Consider the following 24212-nt stretch of genomic DNA (forward strand, 5'->3'; position numbering starts at 1 on the left):
GTCGCAGGGGGGGCGAAGCCCCCCCCCCGGTAGGGGTACAGGGCCCCTAGGTTAGGTTAGGTGGGTTTGTTAGGTTCTGTGGTGCCTTGAAAATTACTTTTGCCATAAGGGGGGGTCGCAGGGGGGGCGAAGCCCCCCCCCGGTAGGGGTACAGGGCCCCTAGGTTAGGTTAGGTGGGTTTGTTAGGTTCTGTGGTGCCCTAAAAATTACTGTGGCTTTAAGGGGGGGTCGCTGGGGGGCCCTACCCCCCTCCCCCGGTAGGCCTAGTTAGGGGTATGGGGGAGGGGTGCTGGAACATTAATTATTCATTTATTGCAAATATCATTCAATGCCCCAACACCCTCCCCCCCCCTTCCCCCACCCAAAACCCCGGTTCCCAAAGGGTGTCCCCCATAATTGGTGGGATGAACTAGGGTATACATAGTAAATCTCTAAATCGGTTGGTTTGCAGTCAAAATAAACGTTAAATTCATTGAAACCACACTATTTCTGATGCAACAAATATATTTTTATTGCATTTTTCCAAATTTGGCTGAAACTAAAAATTTACCTATTATCGTAGCATTGGTAACGTTAGCAATGCCATCGCAACGTTGGTAACGTTGCGTAACATTGCTAATATTAGCGTTCACAGTACATACGTGAGTGAAGTGACATGGAATTTGAACACGTCATTATATTTAAACATTTTAACAGAATATATATATAACAAAAGACATTGTATTGAAATATTTTAACAGAAAATATGTCTTCCTGTAGAAAATAACGTGATTTAACCGGTTTTCACCTTCATTTCATCTGTAATAACAGCAACCAGTTCGGCTACTTAAAGTTAGTTGAATTAGTTATTCTGTTTGTTTGCGGTTGAAGTGAAGGTCAAATTCATTCAAATCACGTTATTTACTACAGGAAAACATATTTTCTGTTCAAAATGAGATTCCGCAATACAGTAAAACTTTACCTTTTGCGTTCTCATGTTGTTAGCGTAGGTGAGAGCTTTTCACTAATGAAACCTTCCTGATTTATGTGGCACTTGCTGTCATTGTCTTAGTATATTTACATTTACAAATAGATTTCTAGATGGCAAAACTATATTTTAGGATAGATCACCATTGTATAGTATTAGGTCCAATAAGAAGAATTATACTGAAATATTTTGTAGCCCAAACTGTCCATTTATATCAGGATAACTTGATGTCTCATCACTTAACAGGAGAAAGCTTGAGCAAAGAATATATTTCTCAGGCTTTGCCGTATTTTCATTGAAAGAACTAATTAAAATAGGGTCAATTGATTTGAGGCCAGTGGTCACAGGAAAGTTTTCCTTGACTCATAAAGTCGCGGTAAGATGCCCTCTGTGATAACATGAATTTATCCTATCTTTGCATAGGCCTACACATAGGATGTACTTGAAATTACCTCAAATTGGAAACAAAATATTATTGAATATCTCCTTGTTAGTGTAAGGACAGATTTACTGACGTAGGTTAGATTGAGGATGGTAAATTTCAAGAACAGTTCCATCTTGGAGCAGCATATCGTGCTTAATGCAAGTAGGCAGCGCAATACTAATGGTCTATTTATTCATTGGTCTAGGTTACTTCCCTTAGGGTACTTTGAATTGTTTCCGTTTGCTATTATCCCATTTTAATCTTCAGCTTTTACAATTTTTTATAGGCCTACTTCAAGTTTTATTCTATATGTACAGTACAGTACATTACAGTATTCAAGAATAGATCTGACTGGTTTAGCAGTGTCTAGAAATTGTTTATTGTTGTATAATACTGTACGTGTTTATTATCATTTATTGAACTGAGATTCTGGTTGAGAGCATGTTACTTGTAGCAATTTAAACAAATTATATGATTGTTTTTATCTTATATTTCAGATTTATTGTACATTAAACCCAATACTGTATTTCTTATGAGAATTGGGTTTGAGGTTACTTGTTGGCAAATGATATATAATACAGTGCTGTAATTATTTTTATGAAAGTCAAACATTTCCCTTATTCCTTGATTTTATAATTTTCCTTCCTTGATAAGATTTTTTTCTATGTATGATTATGAATTACATGTACAGTCCAATGTAGTGTGGCTCGTGTTTATTATTCACAAAGTAAAGTTTTTTTTTTTTCTGTTCCTCAGGCAGACGTTGATAACGCCATCGAGTAGGCTATGTTGACCATCCTAATCTTAGCAGTGGTGGGAAAGGTCAGCTGTCATATTGCCATTGTGAGTTCTTTTACTTCCTTAGGAGTACCATCGTACAGGGTCTGAGGCCATTGCCATCCAGCCTCTTAGCAGCCAATGAATTCTTAGTTGGAACCTCAGTTCTTCTCATCAGGGACCTTCATAGCTCATATTCCAGCTCCCTTCATCATTTTCAGCGTTTGTAAAGTCAGATAAGACACTTCACAGGAGAAAACCATATATCGGAAGCCTGTATCGCACAGTCTTTGGCTCCTTCTTCCACTATTAGAAAGAAGAAATGAAGAGAGGGATACTGTACATCTAGAAATAAGGAAATAGGTGGTTTTTCTACTTCGAACTGCCTTATCTAAATGATAAAGCTTACAGTTATTGGGTGAAGGAACATCTACTTAAGGCTCTTGCATTGGTGAGTTTGAAATCAGTTTGTTGGGTACCTTGCCATACTCACATATAAAGTAGAAACACTCTTATTGTAAATGTGCTTTTATTGTTCACTTTCATAGTATTGATATGGTCTATTTTTGCCCAATTTTTGGTATTATTAGTTAGGCAGTTGGTAACGAGCGAGCAACAGGGAGAGAGAATTATATTGTTGTTTACCCTATAGTTTACTGTATTGCATTTGTTCATACTTCCATCTTGAATATCTTAGTACCGTAAGTATTCCAAATTTGATACCTTACAAAAGCAATAGGATCCCATATAGGATTGCGATGTTTCATAAAATTGTGAAGTCAGATTGATAGGTATTGTTTTAGGCTTCATTGCCTCATAATGTATTTGTCCTTCAGTCGTGATGAAAAGATTTTAGGAAAAATTACCTTTTAGTTGGAAAAAAAGCTCACTTGGAACATATGTTAAATGTCGTAAGGTATACCAGACTTATCTGAATGTACCAAACCTACTGGATAGCTGTCTTAACATGTGTCTAGAGGTTCAATTCAATCTAGAAGTCTGATCCTCAAGTCCCACTACATTTCTAACATCTTTATGTCCAGCCTCTTAACTGCTACTTGTTCCGTAACCGAAATACAAACCACGCTATTTACATTGGGTTTACCTTTTAGCGTAGCTGAAATGGCGAGCCATTAGAATTTAACGAGGGTGTATTACCCCCGCGCTAGTTAGCGGGTGGGTAGGGGAGTGGTAGCTAGCTACCCCTCCCCCCCCCTCACACACCGGTGAATGCTCACTTTCACTTTTGGCTCGGACATGGACAGACGTCTCTGTCTTTGTCCTCGCTTGGCAGCCATTGTTTGTTTTGTCTTTACTTAATCACTTACTTTTCTTTTACTCAATATATATGTAAACATTTTCTCATGTTTATGTATATATTTGAGTATAGAAATCAGTAAGTTTCATTTTCAGAGTTTGTGCTTGTGTGTGTAGTGTACGATATCTCTGTGGAGCCCTCGGCAGTTAGGCCACCATGGTGTAATTTTATGGGTCGCGATCGAGTTTGACTTCGGTCTTTCTCTCTCTCTCTCTTTGAGGTCGTTCACCCTTTTACTACGTTACCACGCCTTTTGTAGCTTCCTTCCCGAGTGGGGGGGGGGTGGGTTGCTACGCCGTACGTTTTGTCTCAATTAGTTTATGAATCTAATTGTATTTGTTGATTTTTCAGTTTTGTAGAACGATTCCTTTCGGGGTTTTCGTTCTTTCTTTAGTGTTCATTCATTTTTTAAATTACATAGTTACATAATTATAATTGTTATAATTCTGTGTTGGTTACAGCTCTCCTTCCGTGAGTGTACAGGTAAGTGGTTGTGAGGGCACGTGCCTGATGTGTAATTCTTGTGTTCTATTCCCTCAGGATTCCTCTTCGGAGCCTTCCCGGGGGAATGAATGTTAACTAATGATTTTGTTTTATTTTTTTACGGTTACCGATCTAGTTCGTTTCTGTAATGTGACTACGGAGTGAGCTGTCTTGTTGAGGCTTGGGGTTTCGGCTGTTGCTGCCTCCCCTATAGATCTTCGTCAGGGGCGTGTTCTCCTTCTTCTGGAAGTACTCCCGTGACGACTGACAGCTCTCCAGTTCATTTTGGAACTCTCAGGAGGCTTGCCTCCTTGGGTGGGTAACTTTCCTTCCGAGGGAAGTTTTTTTTCCTGTCCAGGCTTGAGTTTTTCCCCTTTGGGGGGTTCTTCTCTTGCCCTTTTTTTCGTGCGACTATGCTCTTGGTGCTGAGCGGTCGCACCTGCAGTTACGCTCAAGAGGCTGGGCGACTGCAGGAGCCCCTCTTCGGAGGATTGCTCTTTTTAGGTCACTGGTTGACCCGTCTCTTCTGCGAAGTGTTTCTCTTTCGTTCGCGAGAGAGTACACTCATAGAGACTCCTCTTCGGAGGACTCTTCTGCTGTTGTTGCTGTTGGCCTCCTTCGCCGTAAGGCTCACCGTCCGCTACGTCGTAAGGGCCTCCCTTCTCCCTATAAGGGTGCTAAGAGGCGCCTTTTTGAATCTCCGTATGCAGCCTACAACTCCTTCTTCTTGATCTTCGCCCCTGGTGCAGATGGACAGCAGTCTGACCTTGTCTTCCGACGGGCAACGGTCTTCCCGACGGACAACGGTCTTCCCGACAGACAACGGTCTTCTGACGAACATCGGTCTCCCGATGGACAGACAACGGTCTTCCGACGGACTTCAGTCTCCCGACGGACAACGATCCCTTCGGGGCAAAGGGTTGCCTCCCACGGGGGTTCTTCCCTTGCGCGTCAGGGATCCCCTGCGTGCCCTTCTGCTGTGTTCTCTACTGCTCAGTGTTATCTGTGCGCTCTCCTGCAGTGTTAGCGCACAGGCGCTCTCCTGCTCATCAGCGCTTTCCTGATCGCTAGCGCTCTCCTGATCATCTCTGCTGTTCCTGTTGGTTCCTGTTGTGCGCCCACGTTCGCCTTCGCGATCTAGAACTTCGGTTCAGGTCTTGGACAAGGACTCTTCTTCTATGCACAGGCTTCCACGCGTTGCCTTCTGCTCCCCAGCGATCTCCAGCTCGCCAGCGACCATAGACGCGTCAACGTTCGCCTGCTCGTCAGCGATCTCCTACGCGTCAACGATCGTCATCGATCTGCCACGCGTGTCAGTTTCCCTGGACACCATCAGTAGCGATCTAGCGCTCGCCTGCTGTGGATCACGATCTCCGGTAGCTGAGTCTTGCCGTAGATCTTCCTCCTGCTCGCCAGTGCTCACCTTTACTTCTGTCCTTCTGTGCTCCAGCTTTCTTCTCGCCAGCGCACATCTGCGCGCCCTTTTCTGCCACGCATCAATGGGCGCCAACGGTTTTTCTGACCGTCTAGGATCGCTTGATTAACAGCTTGCCTCGGCGCTCACCTTCCTGATTCACCTGCGCGCTAACCATCACTAGTCTCTCTCGCGATTCTTCACCTGCGCGCTAGCGTTGTGGAGGATTTATTTTTTGTTTTATTTTATTTTTGGTTTTGCCAAATCCTGTGAGAGAGAGAGAGAGAGAGAGAGAGAGAGAGAGAGAGAGAGAGAGAGAGAGAGAGAGAGAGAGAGAGAGAGAGAGAGAGAGATATTGTGTTAGCGAGCGAAAGTAGTTAGGTTAACGATCGTTTGTGGTGAGAAAGACTTGGTACAAATGAGATTGTTTGTTTATGTTTTAGTTAGGTTACGACAGTGGTGAATGTCTTGGGAGAATGCTTATTTTGATTTCGACTGCAGCTAGAGGCTGTTGTGAATGCTGGATTATTATTTTTTTGACCAGCGTGGAAGTGATTTTTATGTTCTGAGTAAGTACAGTTTTGTTTATCTTTGCTTGTAGTGATTGTGAATGATAGGAACAATTTATTATTTATCTTTGATTATAGTGCGATAGTTCAGTTAGCTAGAAGTGTTCGTAAGTGTTTTTCTTTCTTTATTTTTGGCAGGCCGTGATTCCTCCTTTGGAGAGGTTTTCTTAAAATGTAAAATTGTTTGTTGACGACTTGGCCCGTAACCGAATTTGATAGAACTGCTCAGATTGATTTACTTGTTGACGACCTGGACTGAATGAACTTCCGATTATTGTTTTGAGGATTGCTGCTGATGATGATGATGAAGATGGTGATGACCCCGATCAGGGAATTAAATTAGCTGTGGCAAATTGCCGCCCGATAGACTGTTTAGCACAAAGCTGTGACAGTGGTAGTTTGCCATAAAAGACAGTTGGCAGTGTGTGGCGACAGTGTTGGTGTCGCAATATCTATAAACATATTTTGAGTTGGTGTGCGCGTAAATTTTACGATTTGTTAGGTTTTTTTTGCTTTATTTGAATGATGTTTTGTTTGTTTGTATGTTTAGTGTAAGTTTTGTTAGTGCTTTATTGGTTTTTGAGGGTTTAATTGATTGTGGAAGTTATTTTTAATAATTTTAGTTTGTAAGAAATATAGTTCTAAGGATATGTTTTTGTTTATTTCGTCCTTTTGTCTAAGAGTCTAGTTTTAGATAACGTAAGGGGAAAGTTTGTGTTGTGGGACCATTGTCAGTAAGTAAGATTCAGGGTGTGGGGCTTGTTTTTTTAACATCCCGCCACAGCGTTTTGTTAACGCACCACCACTCGCCGACGCGCCATCGCTTGCCAACGCGGCCTCACTCGCCTACGGGCTATCGCTCGCCAGAATGCGCCATCGCTCGTCAACGCGCCATCGCCCGCCTATGCGTCATCGGTCTCCCGACCGCCTGCGCGTCCACGTGCCCGCGCGCCTACGCTCATGCGCGACCGCGCACATGCTCTCCAATGTTCGCCCGCGCGAAATATCGGTTTTCCATCGCGCGGACGGACGGTGTTCCGTCGCGCGGACCTACGGTGTTCCGTCGCGCGGACCTACGGTGTTCCGTCGCACGGTCCGACGGTGTTCCGTCGCGCGGTTCGACGGTGTTCCGTCGCGCGGTCCGACGGTGTTCCGTCGCGCGGTCCGACGGTGTTCCGTCGCGCGGTCCGACGGTGTTCCGTCGCGCGGTCCGACGGTGTTCCGTCGCGCGGACCGACGGTGTTTCATCGCGCGAACGTCGGCTTGATTCCTGCAGTATCCATTGCTCGCTTACGGGTCATCGCTCGCCGATCACCAGCTCTCGCCCTTCCTACCACGCTTGCCCTCCTTCTGCGCTCCTTCACGCACTTTCGTTTGCGTTCCTGCGTGCCCGCGCATGGGCGCTTCCACTTTCGGCCACGCGCGAACCATTGATTTACCTTCGCGCGAGCGCCAGGGCGATTGCGACCGCGATTCCCGTTGGGGTTTCGCTGCATGGCCAGCCTGGCGAGTCTTCTGGAGCGTATTACCAGAACACGGCCTCACCCCGTAAACGCAGAGCATGGCACATGCAAGAGCATGAAGAATCTTCAGGGAAGTCTGAGCAACATTCTTCTTTCCAGAACCTGGGTTAGCCCTTCCCCGTCATTCCCGGGAAGGGTTTTTGCCAGGGATCTTTCCGTTCGAGATTTCTCCTTCGGCCAAGGGGTGACTGGTTTTCCCATTCCTCTTCTCCATCTTGTGAAAGGAGCTTTCCAGGTCTTTTCCCTCCTCGGTTGCGACCTGAGGTTTTGTTCAAGGAAGCTACAGGATGATCATGGGTACTTTCCTACTCTCGGGCTCAAGCACCTTGGCGTTTCGTCGCCAAGTTTCAAACTTGCAGGCAAGTTCGATGTTGGACATCTGGACGCAATGACCGAGGGCTTCCTTTCGGGTGTCTCATCCGTGGATGTCGACAACCTCAGACACCCTTCCATCCTTGGGAAGAGCTTGTTTGTGCCCAAGGACACAGACATAGTCAGCGATTGTGAGGAGGAAGTCGACTCCCGTTTTCACTCCTCCAAGGCGCTTTCTTCCAGACCCTGCAGGCCTCCAGCGCCTCTTTCTTTCTGCCTCGTCGGCCTAAGTTTTTGGACCGGCTGCGACAACTGAGACAAGGTGTGCTATAGCAGTCCCCTCCTGTCAGGAACAGGTAGCACGTGAGGCTCTCCGGGGGGGGGGGGATGATCCTAGAGGGAGCGCCTGAGTTCATGAACTCTAGGATTGACTACCCCCCCCTTGCAGGTTTCACGCTGGGAGGATGCCGAAGGTTACTCATCCGGATAACAGCTTCCCGATGCCGATTTCTGCACGATCTCCGTGATCAGCCAAGGATATCGCGCCTGCCGTCTCTGTCAGCGAATTCAGTGTTCTCTGAACCTCTATGCCATAGGGTCGGCAAGAGTTTGCCCGTTTGGGCAGAATGGTCCATGCCTTTGGAGAAGGTTCTCCATAGGATCATCGACGGCTTCACCCCCGGCTTCTTCAGTCGATCCTTTCTCGTAGGAAAGTTTCTGAGACGAGAGCCCGTAGCCGACCTCTCAACTCTGATCAAGTTTGTCGAACAAACTTCGTCCAGCATGGAACAGCGGAATCGATCAGACTGGTAACGAGGCGACAGGACTCCTTAGGCCCTGGATCGGAAGGACGGGTATTTTCAGTTTCCATTCCATCCATCTTCCAGGAAGCTCTTGGAATTCAGCCTAGACTACAGGCCGCCGTGGCATCGCAGGTTTTTCTCCAGCAGGCTTCCGCTCCTTCACCTTTTGGAGGTCTGGTCAACTCCGGTAAGCTCGGGTTCGACCTTCTTCAACGCCGGGACATGAGTGGGGTTTCATGGTAATTTGCTGGGAGCCTTCTCTTCTTCGGCTTCAACATCTGGAGTATCTAGCCAGGATTTTGAGTCAACAGCCATACCACGTTGGATACCCCGCTTCTCGTCCGTCCAGCGAGGTTAAGCAACGTCGGTTCTGGTCGGTACTTGGATGGGTTACCGCCTCGGGACGCCAGATTCTGTTGTCGCCTCCTCCGAGCCTTCCCTTCAGTTGACTCTGGCAAAGCTGAGGAGACTCGCAGTCCCTGTTTTCAGTCAGGCAGAGCTTTCAGCCCTACCTTGGAACGTTTCTTAGGTCTCTTTTCCTCATTGACCCGTCTAAAAGTTCCGAATGGTCGCCTCAGAATAAGTTCCCTGTGGGGCGGCCCAAGTTCCGGTGGTTTCAAAGCAACGATTAACCGGACTTTCTGGCCCCTATGGGACCAGCGGAACGATTAGACCTGCAATGGGTGTTGACCTATGGAACCTCTTGATGGGAGTGGATATCCTCGTCCTTTCCCCACATTTTTTATGCGGTTCTCTGACTCATCAAAGAAAAGGGGGGGGGGGTGGCATGTTCCGGTCCAGGCCTATGGTCAGGACCTGAAGGATACCTCTCCATCATTCAGGCAGGCTTAGGGGCCGTAGTCTGGCCCCTCTACAGATCATACAGCTCCTGCCGAGTCGCTCCGTGCGTGACGACTTCATGGTACTGGCGTGTTCTAACCAGCAGGGGACGCATTTTCATATCTTCGCATCTTGCAGTAGTGATACTGAGATGATTTGAGATCCTCTCAATACCACCATCGGCTCGCGCATTCCGAGCAGAGGAATGTTCTCTCCGACTATCCGAGCAGAGCCTCGTAGAGAGAGTGTACCTAGGGGTCTTTGGCCTTGAGTAACCAGCAAGTCCTGGCCTGGGGGACCTGATCGCGACAGCTTGGAACCTCAAGCTTCCGCTGTTCTTCCCCCCAGTTTCAGACCCCGAGACTCTGGCAAGATGCATTCCGGTGATGGTGGGACAACATCGACGCCTGCGTCTTCCCTCCTTGGCTGTCTGTTGAGAATGGGTCTCAACAAGACCAGGTTGTCTGTCAACCTTTCTATGGCCCTGAGAGCTCCACTGGGACTTTACGCAGAACGGTTTCCGGACCCTCTGCTTCCCCTGTCGGAACTCCCGGGAGAGCTTCTCCCACGGCACAGGCTACTCTAACAACCACACTGCAACATCTTTCGCGAACCGGGGCGTCGCTTCGGCTTCATGCCTGGAGACACTACGCCGCCTCCTCAAGAAGAGATAACCCGCTACAGTCGCAGGGCGGAGGTCGCGTCTTCTGCTATAGTCATCCGCAGGGGTCTTCCAGGCGAAGTGAAGAGTGTTCTGTGGTTGGTGTCGTGGGAGATATACATCTTCCCTTGAGGTCTCTTCTCCAGCAATAACGAACTTATTGCTTTGCGGCAGGAGAAAACTCCTTTCCGCTCTCGGCATTGTAGCCTGGCGCTCAGCCTTTTCCTGACCTTCAGGCTTAAAGGAATAACTTTCCTTCCCGCTGGACCTTTCCTCGCTCATGCGAAGCTGCGAACGTCCCTGCCCTAGTCGGAGTGAGACCTCCACCATGGAACATGGCTCGGTCTTTTTAGTCCTTTAAGAGATCTTCTCAAGACCCTTTACGTCAGGCCTCTTATCGTATTCCGTCTTGGGTCTCCTGCTCACTCTGGCCGCGGCCAGTGTGTAAGCAATCTTCTTAGTCTCGTACGGCTCCGCCCTTTCTGAGGAATGGGGGAAGGCAACATTCAGGTTCGCTCCTGAGTTGTTGGCTAGACTCAGAATCTTGGGGACCCGGCCCTTCGGTCCAATTCCTTCTAGATTTCGAGTCACCATTCTGTATCTGATGTCCCAAAACCTTCTCCTTCTTGCCAGTAAAGGAATTGAGAGGTTAGCTTTGGGAACAGCTGCAGTTTGTCCTCACGCGCAGCCGGTTTGGGAGCACAAAAAGGACACGGGGGAGAGTCACCAGTATACCTCTTCAGCTCGGACTCAAGGACATTCATCTCGACCTGAATCCAGACCCTCCCCCGTCACGTCGCCCTACAGCACGATGTTGGATACATCGCAACGTCCCTCGCCTTCGAGTAATACTACTCTATTACGCAGGTGCTACAAGCTGGAGTTTGGAAGCGTCTAATGACCTTCGCAGCCCGCTTCCTGTAGGGCGTGACCCACAGGAGTTTCGATACGGTTCTATCGCTCTGTGGTGGCTAGACAACAGCTGGTCTAACCTCAGGCTCCTTTTTGGACAGGTAGCAGAAGGTTGAGGGCATTGTTATCAGGTTTTAGTCTGCATGAACGAAAGAAGTATGTCTGGCCCTTACTTCTTTCTTCATCATCCCCTCTACTGGGAAGCAGCATCCTGGTCTCTGCATAGCTGACCTCAAACCTCTGCAGGTAAACCATGCTTCCTTGTGTTCCGAGTATTGAGTCAATACTGTCGCGTCCCCCATACCCTGACAAGGTGGTATTGGGAACGTCCTAACTCAGAGTTCCTTCTGGAACTCCAGGTCAACTGCCTAGGACGGGTCACACTTCTTCCTTCACACACGAGCTTATGTAGGCCACACGGTTCCTTGCGGAGCAAGGAACTTGTGAGGTGCAGGGACTACTTTTCTCGAGTGCGACTCACTCGGATTCTGAGTCCCCGGGTAAAGCCAAAGCCAGTATGGCTGGGGACTTTCCACCCTTCCTAAGGGGTAAGTCACCCAATGTAAATAGCATGGTTTGTATTTCGGTTAAGGAACAAATGACAAATTTGGAGATAATTTGTATTTTTCCTAACCATACAAACCTTAGCTATTTACACATATTTGCCCGCCAGCCCTGTCCCCCAAGACAAGTCCTACCTCTAAGTGAAGTAGTTCACCGGTGTGTGAGGGGGGAGGGGTAGCTAGCTACCACTCCCCTACCCCCCCCCCCCCCCCCCCGCTAAGTAGCGCGGGGGTAATACACCCTCATTAAATTCTAATGGCCAGCCATTTCAGCTACGCTAAAAGGTAAACCCAATGTAAATAGCTAAGGTTTGTATGGTTAGGAAAAATACAAATTATCTTCGAATTTGTCATTTCACAGTGCAACTGCAAGATTTACTCCCAGTTGCACCTGTTTACAAAAGTCTCCCTGCTTCCATTACAGGTTCATGTGGTCCAATTTCCATACATCCATCCACCTAAAATAGATGATACTAAAGAGGTTTGGCTACAAATATGAATGGCTTTGATCTCTTGAGAGTGATTTAATGATTTATACAAAGCAATAACTGTACATAGCATACAGTACAGTGAGCCCTCGCTACTTTGCGGTTCGACCATCGCGGATTCACCACTTCGCGGGTTTTTTTCATAACCCATATATATATACATATCGCGGATTTTCCGGAAATTTCGAAAATATCGCGATATCTGAAGACCCCAAATACGATATTTCGTTACCTGTAATTCCATTAATACTGTAATTATTAATATCTGCTCTTACTGATTGTTCATTGCATTACATATGACATATAATTCAGCACAGAAAGAAATAAAACACGAAAAGAGAATGTGATCATACGATAATTCAGTACTGTATACAGTACGTAGTAAAATTAAATCGAACATGAAATGCAAATCAGATGCAGTCATACCATATTAGAATGGTGTAAGGCTGCTGATGGCTACTACTGTACTACAAATGTAATGGATGTGCTTCTCTTCCATGAATCTTTTGTATGTATACGTACGTAGTACTGCATCCAATAATATTCTTTGTTGCAAGAATCACATCTCGAGTAAGCGTACGAGAGAGAGAGAGAGAGAGAGAGAGAGAGAGAGAGAGAGAGAGAGAGAGAGAGAGAGAGAGAGAGAGAGACACACATCCTACAATAAAACAAGCGTAAAATAGCGTACGTAAAGCTGTATTATTATTATTGTTATTATTATTATTATTGTTGTTGTTGTTGTTGTTATTAAAATTATTATTGTTATTATTATTATTATTTTTATTATTACTGTACAGTATACGTTGGGTATCTTGTACTTTGAATTGGTAACCTACGTAGCATATAAGACGGGTTGTGATTGGTTCAAGCGCTGATAGATGACGAATCAGAACCCAAGTTTTGTTATCTAGCTTGTGATTGGTGTTTTGCCCGCATCTCCAACTTCCAGCATCTACGTATTCGCGGTCACTTTCTCTCCCGCCGTATCGCTGTCTAGACGTTAAGTTATTGTGAACTTTAATCTGTGCTTTGCGTGACTGTTTTAAGTTGAACTTTTTGTTGAACTCTCTGTTAAACCCTACTGTACAATGCCTCCCAAGCGTTCTGCTTCTACTAAGGCTGGTAGTGAGCCTAAACGCCACCGAAGGATGAAGACGATTGCTGAGAAGGTGACGCTTCTCGATATGTTAAAAGATGGTAGAAGTTACGCGGCTGCAGACCTCGAAGACCTGACGAAATCGGCCAGTGAAGAAGACAGTGAAACACAGGAAGAGATCCAAGAAATTGTCGAAGAAACGGGCTTAACATTAGAACGGCTTGCCAAGCTCTGCAACCTTGCGAAGGAGGTGAAAGAAATGTCGCAAGAGTGGGACGAGGATATGGTTCGGTCTATGCAATTCTGCAACAAGATCGATGAACACATGACTCCCTACAGGATGCTTTTCGAGCGAAAAAAGAAGCAGCGGTAGCAACATCTGATCGCAATGTTCTTCCAGCCTCGCAAAAAAGACCCAGTTCCTCCTGCTAGTACGCCTTCGGAAGAAATTGAAGAAGTTTCCCAGGAAGAAGTTGAAGAGGTGTCCCAGGAAAAGACACCTCCGTCTGAAGAGACGTAAAATACTATCATTGGCTGCACAGTAGAAGACATCATCAGCTTCATCATCATCATTTCTACTGTGCCGCAAATTCATCGCCATCATCATTCAAGTTTTTCTTGAACTTCTTTCATGGTGAGTACAGTAACAATCTTTATTTTTTACTTTAATATTCTAACATTTTAATATTTGTGCCTGTTTTAGTTTAGTACTGTATGCATTAAGTTAAAGGGAAGGTTTTAAATGTCTGAAGAGTATACATGTTGTAACCTATCATATTTTTTTTGTTTAAGATTTACATTTACGTACGTAAATCAATCAATCTCTCTCTCTCTCTCTCTCTCTCTCTCTCTCTCTCTCTCTCTCTCTCTCTCTCTCTCTCTCTCTCTCTCTCGTAAATTGTTTTCCTGCTTTGCTACGTACAGTATGTACTGTATGATTTTATATAGATACGGTAAATAATATTTGTAATAACATATTTTCTAAAAGCTTTTACTGTAAATATCATTATTTATCACTTTCATCATGCGCATTAAATGCCTTCTTTGTTTACTGAGCGTACTTTATGACGCCGTCGTTTCAGGCGGCGTCATAAAGAAAAACATTTCATTTGGAAGTCCTAAGAAAAATTAAGTAAAACATTGTTAATAACAAAATCAACATACTGTATAATCAATATAATCGATGCAAAAACTAACCTATACAGTACACAGATGTGTACTCTAAATGCGTTTGTTTTTTCATTATGATCAGAGAAACGTAAACAAAACATTGGTTGCCATTTTTTATCGTGCTTTTTGGCGTGTTTAGGAAACGCATGATATAAAATCGCCTTTAATATTTGTGCCTGTTTTAGTTTAGGGTACTGTAGTACATGCATTAAGTGTTCTGTACATTAAAGGGTAGTTTGTTAACAGTACTACGTACAAGGGAAGGTTTTAAAAGTCTGAATATACATGTTAAATAAATAGGTAAATATGGTGTCACTACTTCGCGGATTTTCACCTATCGCGGTCGGGTCTGGAACCTATCTACCGCGATAAACGAGGGTTCACTGTATTACCAATTGCTTAACAGGTCCCCTGTCAGTTATTCAGGTTTTGAGCATTAGCCAATCTCCAACCATTAACAAATGGATTAGCCTATACAGTACATTATTTTTTATTTATATAGGAATTGTTGTATAATTAGAGTAAGAGCTCACATTTCTAAGGGCACTATTTAGTCTAACTTGAATTGTGTTGTCCATTCAGTCCTAAACTGAACTGTCATTTGGAAAGGCCATGGTAATAATTTCTAAGGGTCTTTGGGATAATGTCTTTAGTAGTAATAGTCAAGTTTGTTTCGTAACCGAAATACAAACCACGCCATTTACATAGGGTATTACTTTCGGCGTAGCTGAATGACGAGCCATTAGATTTTTAACGAGGGTTGACTACCCTCTCGCTAGTTAGCGAGTGGGTAGGGGAGGGGTAGGTAGCTACCCCTCCCCCCTCACACACCGGTGAACTGATTCACTTCACTAATGGCTCGGATGATGGTCAGACGTGTCTGTCTCACCCTCGCATTTTTGACAGCCTTAATCTTTTCTTTGCTTTTTTTTGCAGTTGTGTGTACGGAAGTTGGCCTCTACCTCTATCATGCGGAAGTGCCCTGGCTTACCTGACTGCCCTTGTGGGATGTTTATGTCGGCGGTCGAGACGGACCCTCACACCTTGTGTCCGTACTGCAGAGGTCAACGGTGTGATAGAGATAAAACTTGTAGTGAGTGGTCTACCTCCCAGTGGGAGAGGTTTTCCCGGCGACATAAGAAATCTAGGTGTGACCTTTCTCCTTCAAGGGCTTCTTTGAAGAAGGAAGGTTCCAAAGACACTTCTTCCGTTGCCCGAACCTTCTCCGAAGCTCCCACTCGATCAGTCTCTCGTGAGAAGCCGTCGAGTGGTATCGTAGGCCATTCTTTTGTTGACCAACCTCAGGGTTCGGGAGAGGGAGTTGCCTCCCATAGCGAGGCAGCTCCTCCTCCTCCTCCGGGGGAGGATATTGATAACTCCGTTGTTAATGATGATCTTTTGCAGCTTTGGGCTTAAGGGGTCGCCCTCCAGGGAAGCACTGATTGACCTGATCCAGTTGGGTGCAGCTGTCAAACAGTCGCCGGTGATAGCAGAGGTAGATCCTCTGTCTATTGTCGACATTGTTGTGGCAGAGGCTTCCGACGGGTCGGGTCAAACCCCTGCTGTTGTTGCTGATGTTGCTGAAGGCTCAGTTCCCCCGTCCGAACATCCTTCGAGGGAGGAGCTGAGTCCAACGGTCTCTCCTGCGGTTGATTCTCCCCCTCTGGGGAGTTCACTGACAGAGACTCCTCTTCGGAGGATCGACGATGGTGTTGCTGCCCCTCGAGGTCGTCTTCGCTGTAAGGCTCGCCCTCCTCTTCGCCATAGAGGCCTTCCTTCTCCCTACAAGGGAGTTAGGAGGCGCCTCTTCGGTTCATCACCCTCAACGTCCCCCGCAGAGGATCCTCCTCGACATGAGCAGACCGTTGCAGCCGCTTCTCTAGACCTCTCAGCAGATAGTTTTCGATCTCCTACACCTGCCAGGCCTGGGAGTCTTCCTTCTCCGTTCCTGGACGCAGATGCACAGTGAGCGCCAACGCACCCCGTTATCCAACGGGCATCGGTCCTTTCGAGGCAAAAGGGCTCATCTCACAATGTGAGTAAGTTCCTTAAGTGCCAGGTTTTACTTGCGCGCCCGTGCGCAGTAGCGCGCAAGCGCTCTCCTGCTGTTGCTGAGGACCAGCCCTCTTCAGACTCAACGCGCCAGCGATCTCCTGCAGCAGAGTCATCTCGCCATCGATCTTCTGCTCGCCAGTGCTCACCTGCGCGCCAGCGCTCACCTGCGCGCCAGCGCTCACTTGCGCGCCAGCGCTCACCTGCGCGCCAGCGCTCACCTGCGCTCCAGCGCTCACCTGCGCGTCAGCGCGCTCCTGTGCGCCAGCGATCTCCTGTGCGCCAGCGCTCTCCTGCTCGCCAGCGCACATCTGCGCGCCGTGTGCGCCCACGATCGCCTACTCACCAGCGCACATCTGCGCGCCCTGTTCCTGATGCGCGCCCACGTTCGCCCGTGCGCCCACGATCTCCGGATCTGGGCGCAGGCAAGGAGATTCTTCGTTCGCCTGCGATCACCTGCGCGCCCTCAGAACTCGCCCACGCGCCAGCCATCGCCTGCGCGCAATCACGCGCACTCACCTGTGCGCTCTTCTAGAATGGGACGAGACACTGCGCGCCCACGAGAAGTCTCCTGTTCGCGCCCACGAGCGTTCTCCTTTGCGCGCTGCTACACCTTCTGGTCCTGCGCCCCAGCTGTTATCTCCTGACCGCGCACCAGCGATCTCCTACGCGCCAGCGATCTTCTACACGCCAGCGATCTCCTGTGCGCCCGTGCGATCCTTCGCCTGCGCGCAAGCGTTCTCCAACGCGCCCGCGCGCCCACGCTTCTGATCGCCGAAGGTCTCCTACACGCCCACGCGCTATCTCACCTGTGCGCAGTTGGTCACCTTCTCGCCATCGCTTGCCAACGCGCCATCGCTCACCTGCGCGCCGTCATTCTCCCGGCCGCCAACACTAGCCCTTAAAACCGCGCGCACTTTCGCCTGTGCGCCCACTCGCTCGCGCGCCCACACGCACCCTCGCCCACACGCCTACACGCACCCACGCCTACACGCACCCGCGCTTTCATCTCCGCGCGCATGTGCGCCAACGTTCACCCTCATGCAAAGCTGCGATTTTTCCATCGCGCGAGCGCCAGCACGATCTCGACCGCGATTCCCGCCGGGTTTCGCAGCTCGAGCAACCTTGCGAGTCTTCAGGAGCGTGTACTTCCAGGTCATCGTCTTCACGATTCCCCCCCCCCCCCCCCCCCCGTAAACACAGAACAGCGCACTTGCAGGACGAGGGAAAATCTTCAGAGAGGTCTAGGCAACACTCTTCATCTATTTCTTTTCAGGCAGGCCCTGTGGTGTCTACTCCAAAGGATCACCCGATCCCCTTCCCTCCAGCGGGAGTCTCTGACACTGCGTCTGTCAGCAGTCAGCCTTGGTTTGGGTCCCTGATCAGAGTTGTCGTCCAGGCTGTTAAGCCGGCCCTCGCTGATCTGGGCCTCAAACCAACGGCAGCCTCGTCTCCGCTGAAGAGGAAGAGAGGAGTAGACTTCGTGGTGACTTCTCCTAGGGTTAACCTGGCTCCTAAGAAGTCCGTCAGGAAGGCCCCTTCCCCCTCTCAGATGTTCTCTCCTTCGCCTGTGAACGAAGCTTTTCTGTCTTCAGGAGAATCCAGCGAGGTGAGACCTCCCACGGCACCAATTGGAGGAACCCCACCTTGAGTAGGAGAATCGTCCCGTGTGGGGGCGGAGAGGAGCCCTCAGACTTCTTTACTGGAGTCCTGTATCCCTCCTAGAAGGGAGCCCAAGGACTCGAAGACCGTCCCGAAGTCTTCTTCCCGGATTCGACCAGAGCCAGCAAGACCCCAGGAGAACGTCCACGTGTCCCCCCAAGTAGAGCAGTTGGGAACAGGAGACTTTGCTGCCATTCCACCAGAAGGAGAGCAGCATGAGTTGAAGCATGCCTTCTGGCAGGTCCTGAATCTGATGAGGCAGCTCAATAGGTGTAAGGACCCGGAGACCGCCCCTCGCGAAGGCAAGGATACGGTCCTGGACCAAGTCTACGGCACTCAAAAACCCTCGAAGGCCAGTGCGGCTCTGCCCTGGTCCCAGGGGGTAAAGAGCACCAAAGACAAGGTTGAGGGCCAGCTTTCCGAACTCGCCTCCTCCAGCCATTCCTCTTCCGGTAACAAGCTCCTCCCACCTCCTCGTGTACAACAGAGGAGGTACTTTGAGATCATGGGGGAGCCTTGTTTAGCTCTTCCTCTCCACCACTCTGTGGAAGAGCTTACCAGGGGAGTTTCTCTTGAGAGACTGTCCACCCGCCAGGTGACATTCTCGGCTACAGAGATCCTGAGTCAGGAGAAGGTTGCAAAGTGTGCCATGCAGGCCACTTCATGGCTGGATGTCTGGCTGGAGTTCTCTGGGCATCCTGTTTTGATCAGAGGACCTGTCCAAGGAGAGCACCAGGAAGGCCAAAGACTTTCCTCCTTTCGGGCACACGCACCATTGAGTTTCTGGCCCACCAAGTTTTGAACTTGTGGGCAAACTCGATCTTGAAGCGTCGTGATGCGGTGGCCGAGAGGTTCCTCTTGAAGGTCCCAGCCGTGGATGTCTGCAAGCTGACACTCTTCCATCCTTGGAAAGAGCCTGTTTGAGCCCAAGGATGTGGAACAGGCAGCTGAGAGGTGGAGGAAATCAAACCACGATTCTCTCCTCCAAAGGGCTCTTACATCCAGACCCTACAAGCCTCCAGCACCTCAACAACAACAGCCTCGTCAGTCTAAGACATCGAAACCGGCACCGGCAGCAAAGGCAATGTAGTCGAAAATGCAGCCCTTTCCTGTCAAAGACAAGAAGGGCGGAAAGTCCTCCAGGGGAGGCAGGAATCTTAGAGGGAGCGGCCGAGGTCGCAAACGCTAAGATTGGCAATCCCCCTGCATGTCCACCAGTGGGGGGATGCCTGCAAAGTTGCGCGTTCAGGTGGCAGCAACTTGGGGCCGATTCCTGGATGATCTCTGTGATCAGCCAAGGATATCGCGTCCCATTCATAACATCTCTCCCTCCCCTGACAGCGAATCCAGTGTCGTTGAGCTCCTATGCCATGGGATCGGCAAAGGGGCTAGCCCTTCGGGCAGAAGTCGAGACCATGCTCAAGAAGGATGCTCTCCAGGAAGTCGTCGACAGCTCCCCAGGCTTCTTCAGTTGACTTTCTCGTAAAAAAGGCGTCTGGAGGCTGGAGACCCATCATCGACCTCTCAGCCCTGAACAAGTTTGTCAAACAAACTTCGTTTAGTATGGAGAGCAGACACAGACAGACTTGCAGTGAGACCGCAAGACTTCATGTGCACACTGGATCTGAAGGACGCGTACTTCCAGATCCCAATCCATCCGTCTTCCAGGAAGTACTTGAGATTCAGCCTAGACAACAAGATCTAGCAGTTCAAGGTGCTGTGTTTCGGTCTCTCCACAGCACCACAGGTGTTCACCAGAGTGTTCACCCTAATATCTTCGTGGGCACACAGGATCGGCATCCGTCTCGTTCGCTATCTGGACGACTGGCTGATCCTGGCAGACTCGGAGTCGCCCCTTCTTCGACACTGAGACAAGCTTCTGGGACTTTGCCAAGATCTAGGGATCATTGTAAATCTTGAGAAGTCGTCTCTGCTTCCATCTCAACGACTGGTATATCTAGGCATCATATTGGACACCAATCTCCACAAAGCCTTTCCATCAGACGACAGGATAGCAAGGCTGAGGAGGGTCGCAGATCCTTTCCTCAGACGAGAAGAGCTTCCAGCCCAATCATGGTTACGTCTCCTAGGTCACCTGTCTTCCTTGGCCCGTCTAGTTCCAAACGGCCGCCTCAGGATGAGATCCCTGCAATGGCGTCTCAAGTCCCGGTGGAATCAAGGCAACGATTCCCCGGACATTCTGGTCCCTATGGGGCCTGCGGAACGGACGGACCTGCAGTGGTGGTTGACCGACGAAAACCTTCGAAAGGGAGTGGATCTTCTCGTCCTCCCCCCGGATTTGATGCTGTTCTTGGACGCGTCAAAAGAAGGGTGGGGGGCCCATGTTCTGAACCAAAGGATCTCAGGCCTATGGTCAGAATCAGAAAAGTACCTCCACATCAATCTGCTAGAAATGAAGGCCGTATATCTGGCACTTCAACAGATACTGGCGGGTCACTCCGTGGTGGTGATGAGCGACAACACCACAGTAGTGGCTTATATCAACAAGCAGGGAGGTACCTTTTCACAACAGCTATCCCATCTTGCAGTAGAGATACTGAGATGGACCGAAGTCCACTTGATTCCACTATCAGCTCGCTTCATTCCGGGCAAAAGGAATGTGCTCGCCGACATTCTGAGCAGAGCATCGCAGATAGTGAGTACCGAGTGGTCTTTGGATCCTCTAGTAGCCAACAAAGTCCTGACTTTGTGGGGTTCCCTGACAGTGGACCCCTTCGCGACAGCCTTGAACTTCAAGCTGCCACTGTACTGTTCCCCAGTCCCGAACCCCAAGGCACTCTGGCAAGATGCCTTTCAACAACGGTGGGACAACATCGACGTCTACGCCTTCCCACCGTTCTGTCTGTTGAGAAGGGTGCTCAACAAGACCAGACTATCGGTCAACCTGTCAATGACCTTAATAGCTCCACTATAGCATCATGCAGAGTGGTTCCTGGACCTTCTGCAGCTCCTGACGGAACTTCCGAGAGAACTTCCTCCACGACACGAGCTACTCAAGCAACCACACTGCAACATCTTCCACAAAGCCATAGCATCGCTTCGACTTCACGCCTAGAGACTATCCAGCATCTCCTCACAAAGAGAGGCTTTTCACAACAAGTTGGGGAGAGGATGTCTCAACACCTCCGAAAGTCATCTGCAGGGGTCTACCAGGCGAAGTGGAGAGTCTTCTGTGGTTGGTGTCGTGGAAGAGGTATCTCTCCCCTCGATGCCACTATTCCAGCGATAGCGGAGTTTCTTGAATACTTGCGGGAGGAAATGCGCCTTTCGGTTTTGGCGGTGAAAGGCTATCGCTTAGCCTTAAGCCTGACCTTCAGGCTGAAAGGAATAGACATTTCTTCCTTGCTGGAACTTTCTTTGCTCATACGAAGCTACGAACTTACCTGCCCTCAGTTGGAAGTGAGACCTCCTCCATGGAACGTGGTTCGGGTCCTCAGGTCTCTTAAGAGACCCCCGTTTAAACCATTACGCCAGGCTTCTGATCGTCACCTGACTTGGAAGACGGTGTTCCTGCTCGCTCTGGCCTCAGCCAAGCGTGTCAGTGAACTTCATGGTCTCTCGTACAGTGTCGCCCATTCAAGGGGAGGGGGGGAGGTAACTTTCAGGTTTGTCCCCGAGTTTGTAGCCAAGACTCAAAATCCTAGAGTTCCGGACCCACGGTTTGACTCCTTCAGGATTTCGAGTATTTGTTCTGTAACAGGTGACCCAGACCATCTCCTACTATGCCCAGTAAGGAGTATGAGGCGTTATCTTAAAAGAACAGCTGCAGTTCGTCGTCGTGTGCAAGCCCTGTTTGTGAGCACAGGAAGGACGAAGAGGAGGGTCACCAAGAATACCATCTCGCTTGGATTCGGAGGGTCATCCATCATGCCCTGAATCCAGACCCTCCTCCGTCACGTCGCCCTAGAGCACACGATGTCAGAGGCATCGCTACATCCCTGGCATTCAAGAGAAACATCTCTGTGACGCAGGTGCTACAAGCTGGGGTCTGGAAGCGTCAAACAACCTTTACAGCCCACCACCTGCAGGACATGACCCACAGGAGTCTCGATACATTCTCTGCCGGCCCTGTGGTGGCTGCACAACAGCTGGTCTAACCTCAGGCTCCTTAATGGACAGGTAGCAGAAGGTTGAGGGCATTGTTACCCGGTTTTGGTCTGCATGAATGAAAAAGTATGGCTGGCCCTTACTCTTTTCTTCATCCTCCCCTCTCTTGGGGAAAGCAGCATTCTGAGTTCTCTGCATAGCTGACCTCAAACCACTGCAGGTAAACCATGCTTCCTTGTGTTCCTAGTATTAATATAATACTGTTGCGTCCCCCATACCCTAACGAGGTGGTATTGGGAACGTCCTAGCCTAGAATTCCATCTAAAGGACTTCAGGTCAACTTCCTAGGACGAGTCACACTTCATTCCTTCACACACAAGATTATGTAGGCCGCACGTTCCTTGCATAGCAAGGTGCTAGCGAGGTGCAGGGACTCCTTTTCTCAAGTGCTACTCACTCGGATTCTGAGTCCTCGGGCAAAAGCCAAAGCCAGTAAGGCTGGGACTTTCCACCCTACCTAAGGGTTGTCACCCTATGTAAATAGCGACTACATAAAACCCACCGCATTAGAAAATATGGTATAAATATGACAAATTCGGAGATAATTTGTATTTTTCCTAACCATACAAACCTTAGCTATTTACACATATTTGTCCGCCAGCCCTGTCCCCCGTGAAGTCCTACCTCTAAGCGAAGTGAATCAATTCACTGGTGTGTGAGGGGGAAGGGGTAGCTTGCTACCCCTCCCCTACCCCCCCTCGGTAACTAGCGAGAGGGTAGTTAACCCTCGTTAAAAATCTATTGGCTCGTCATTCAGCTACGCCGAAAGTAATACCCTATGTAAATAGCTAAGGTTTGTATGGTTAGGAAAAATACAAATTATCTCCGAATTTGTCATATTTATTCCAAATTTTCTACTGCGGTGGGTTTTATGTAGTCGCTGAGCATGATTTCATCTAAACAGTAGCCTTCCCAGTATTTTCTGTCTGTCAGTCTTGTTTTGTTTTACCTTAATAAGATTTAAAGTTTGCAAAACTTATGAATTTAGGCTAGGCTTAATCAGAAATAGAGACTATTGAGAAGAATAACAGCAGAAAGTTTTGTTCTAAGCACACTGAATATCAGAATAACTTTACTTCTAGTTACATAACTTTAGAGTAGGTATCGAGTTGAAAATTATTAAGCTCTGGCTTATAGCCTATAATGTACTGTGCTTTACTCTGATCTCTCTGTAAGGATGTGATACTTGAGAGAATGTGATTTCAGATTAAATTTAGATTTCATGTGGATTTCTTCCCAGAATTGTATAACTATGGCAAAGAAATACTCTGTCAAACCGTGTGTATTTAGCCTGCCTCAGCACACACACAAAAGCCTTATGACTGAACCTCTGGCATAGTAATTCAAGTATGGGAGATTTCAAGAACAATCCCATTTGGATTATCATGCCCAACATGTAGTAGGCAGTAATATGGATCTGTTGGGCCACAGGTCTATGTTACTTTCCCTGACATACCTCGCTGCCATTCTATTTGCTATCTTCTTACTTAATTGTTCAATTTTCTTATTCCAAAGTTTCTGCTCTTTAATTAAAAACATATCCGGCTTAACAGTTCCTTTAAAAAGATTATACAGGACTGTATAATACTGTATCTATGATCATAATCAGCTTCTTGCAAAGATTTTAGGAATGGATTCCCTTCTTGTAATATGAATGCTACACTGTTCTTACCATATACAAACTTTTTGTCCATTAAAATAGGGAATGGGTTCAGTGAAATTTTGATAAAATAGGGAATGTCTTCAGTGCAGTCTGAAACATCTATTTAATTTGTTAATGAGGTAGTTAACAACTGATGGTACCAATAGGAGAGTAGCCCCACCCAACCTGCTGTCAAAAACATCACTTTTGTCTTCGACAGCAATGAGGTGATGGGAGTGCAATAAATATCAAACCCATTGGTTATCATATGCCAGATATTTCATTCCAGACTGCATCCCATTCAGGGGAGAAAGAGTCCCCCATAGATCACATACCAGGTACGTACCAAGTATGGGCTTGGCCGTATCAGCATGTTCATCACTATGATGGACTGATAGGGGGTTGCTG

General features: G+C 48.0%; 1 long non-coding RNA gene and 1 pseudogene across 3 annotated transcripts in view; both read left to right on the forward strand.

Moving 5' to 3' along the window:
* Positions 1–24212, forward strand: part of LOC137643536 (uncharacterized) — a 74771-nt gene that overhangs the window by 8740 nt on the left and 41819 nt on the right. For all 3 annotated transcript variants that reach the window (XR_011044994.1, XR_011044995.1, XR_011044993.1), the window contains exon 2: positions 2148–2619. This is a non-coding gene — a long non-coding RNA (uncharacterized lncRNA). The remainder of the gene's footprint in view (positions 1–2147; positions 2620–24212) is intronic.
* On the forward strand, positions 8894–9012 carry LOC137644729 (5S ribosomal RNA; annotated as a pseudogene).

This window comes from Palaemon carinicauda, chromosome 7, assembly GCF_036898095.1.
Source record: "Palaemon carinicauda isolate YSFRI2023 chromosome 7, ASM3689809v2, whole genome shotgun sequence".
Classification (NCBI taxonomy): domain Eukaryota; kingdom Metazoa; phylum Arthropoda; class Malacostraca; order Decapoda; family Palaemonidae; genus Palaemon; species Palaemon carinicauda.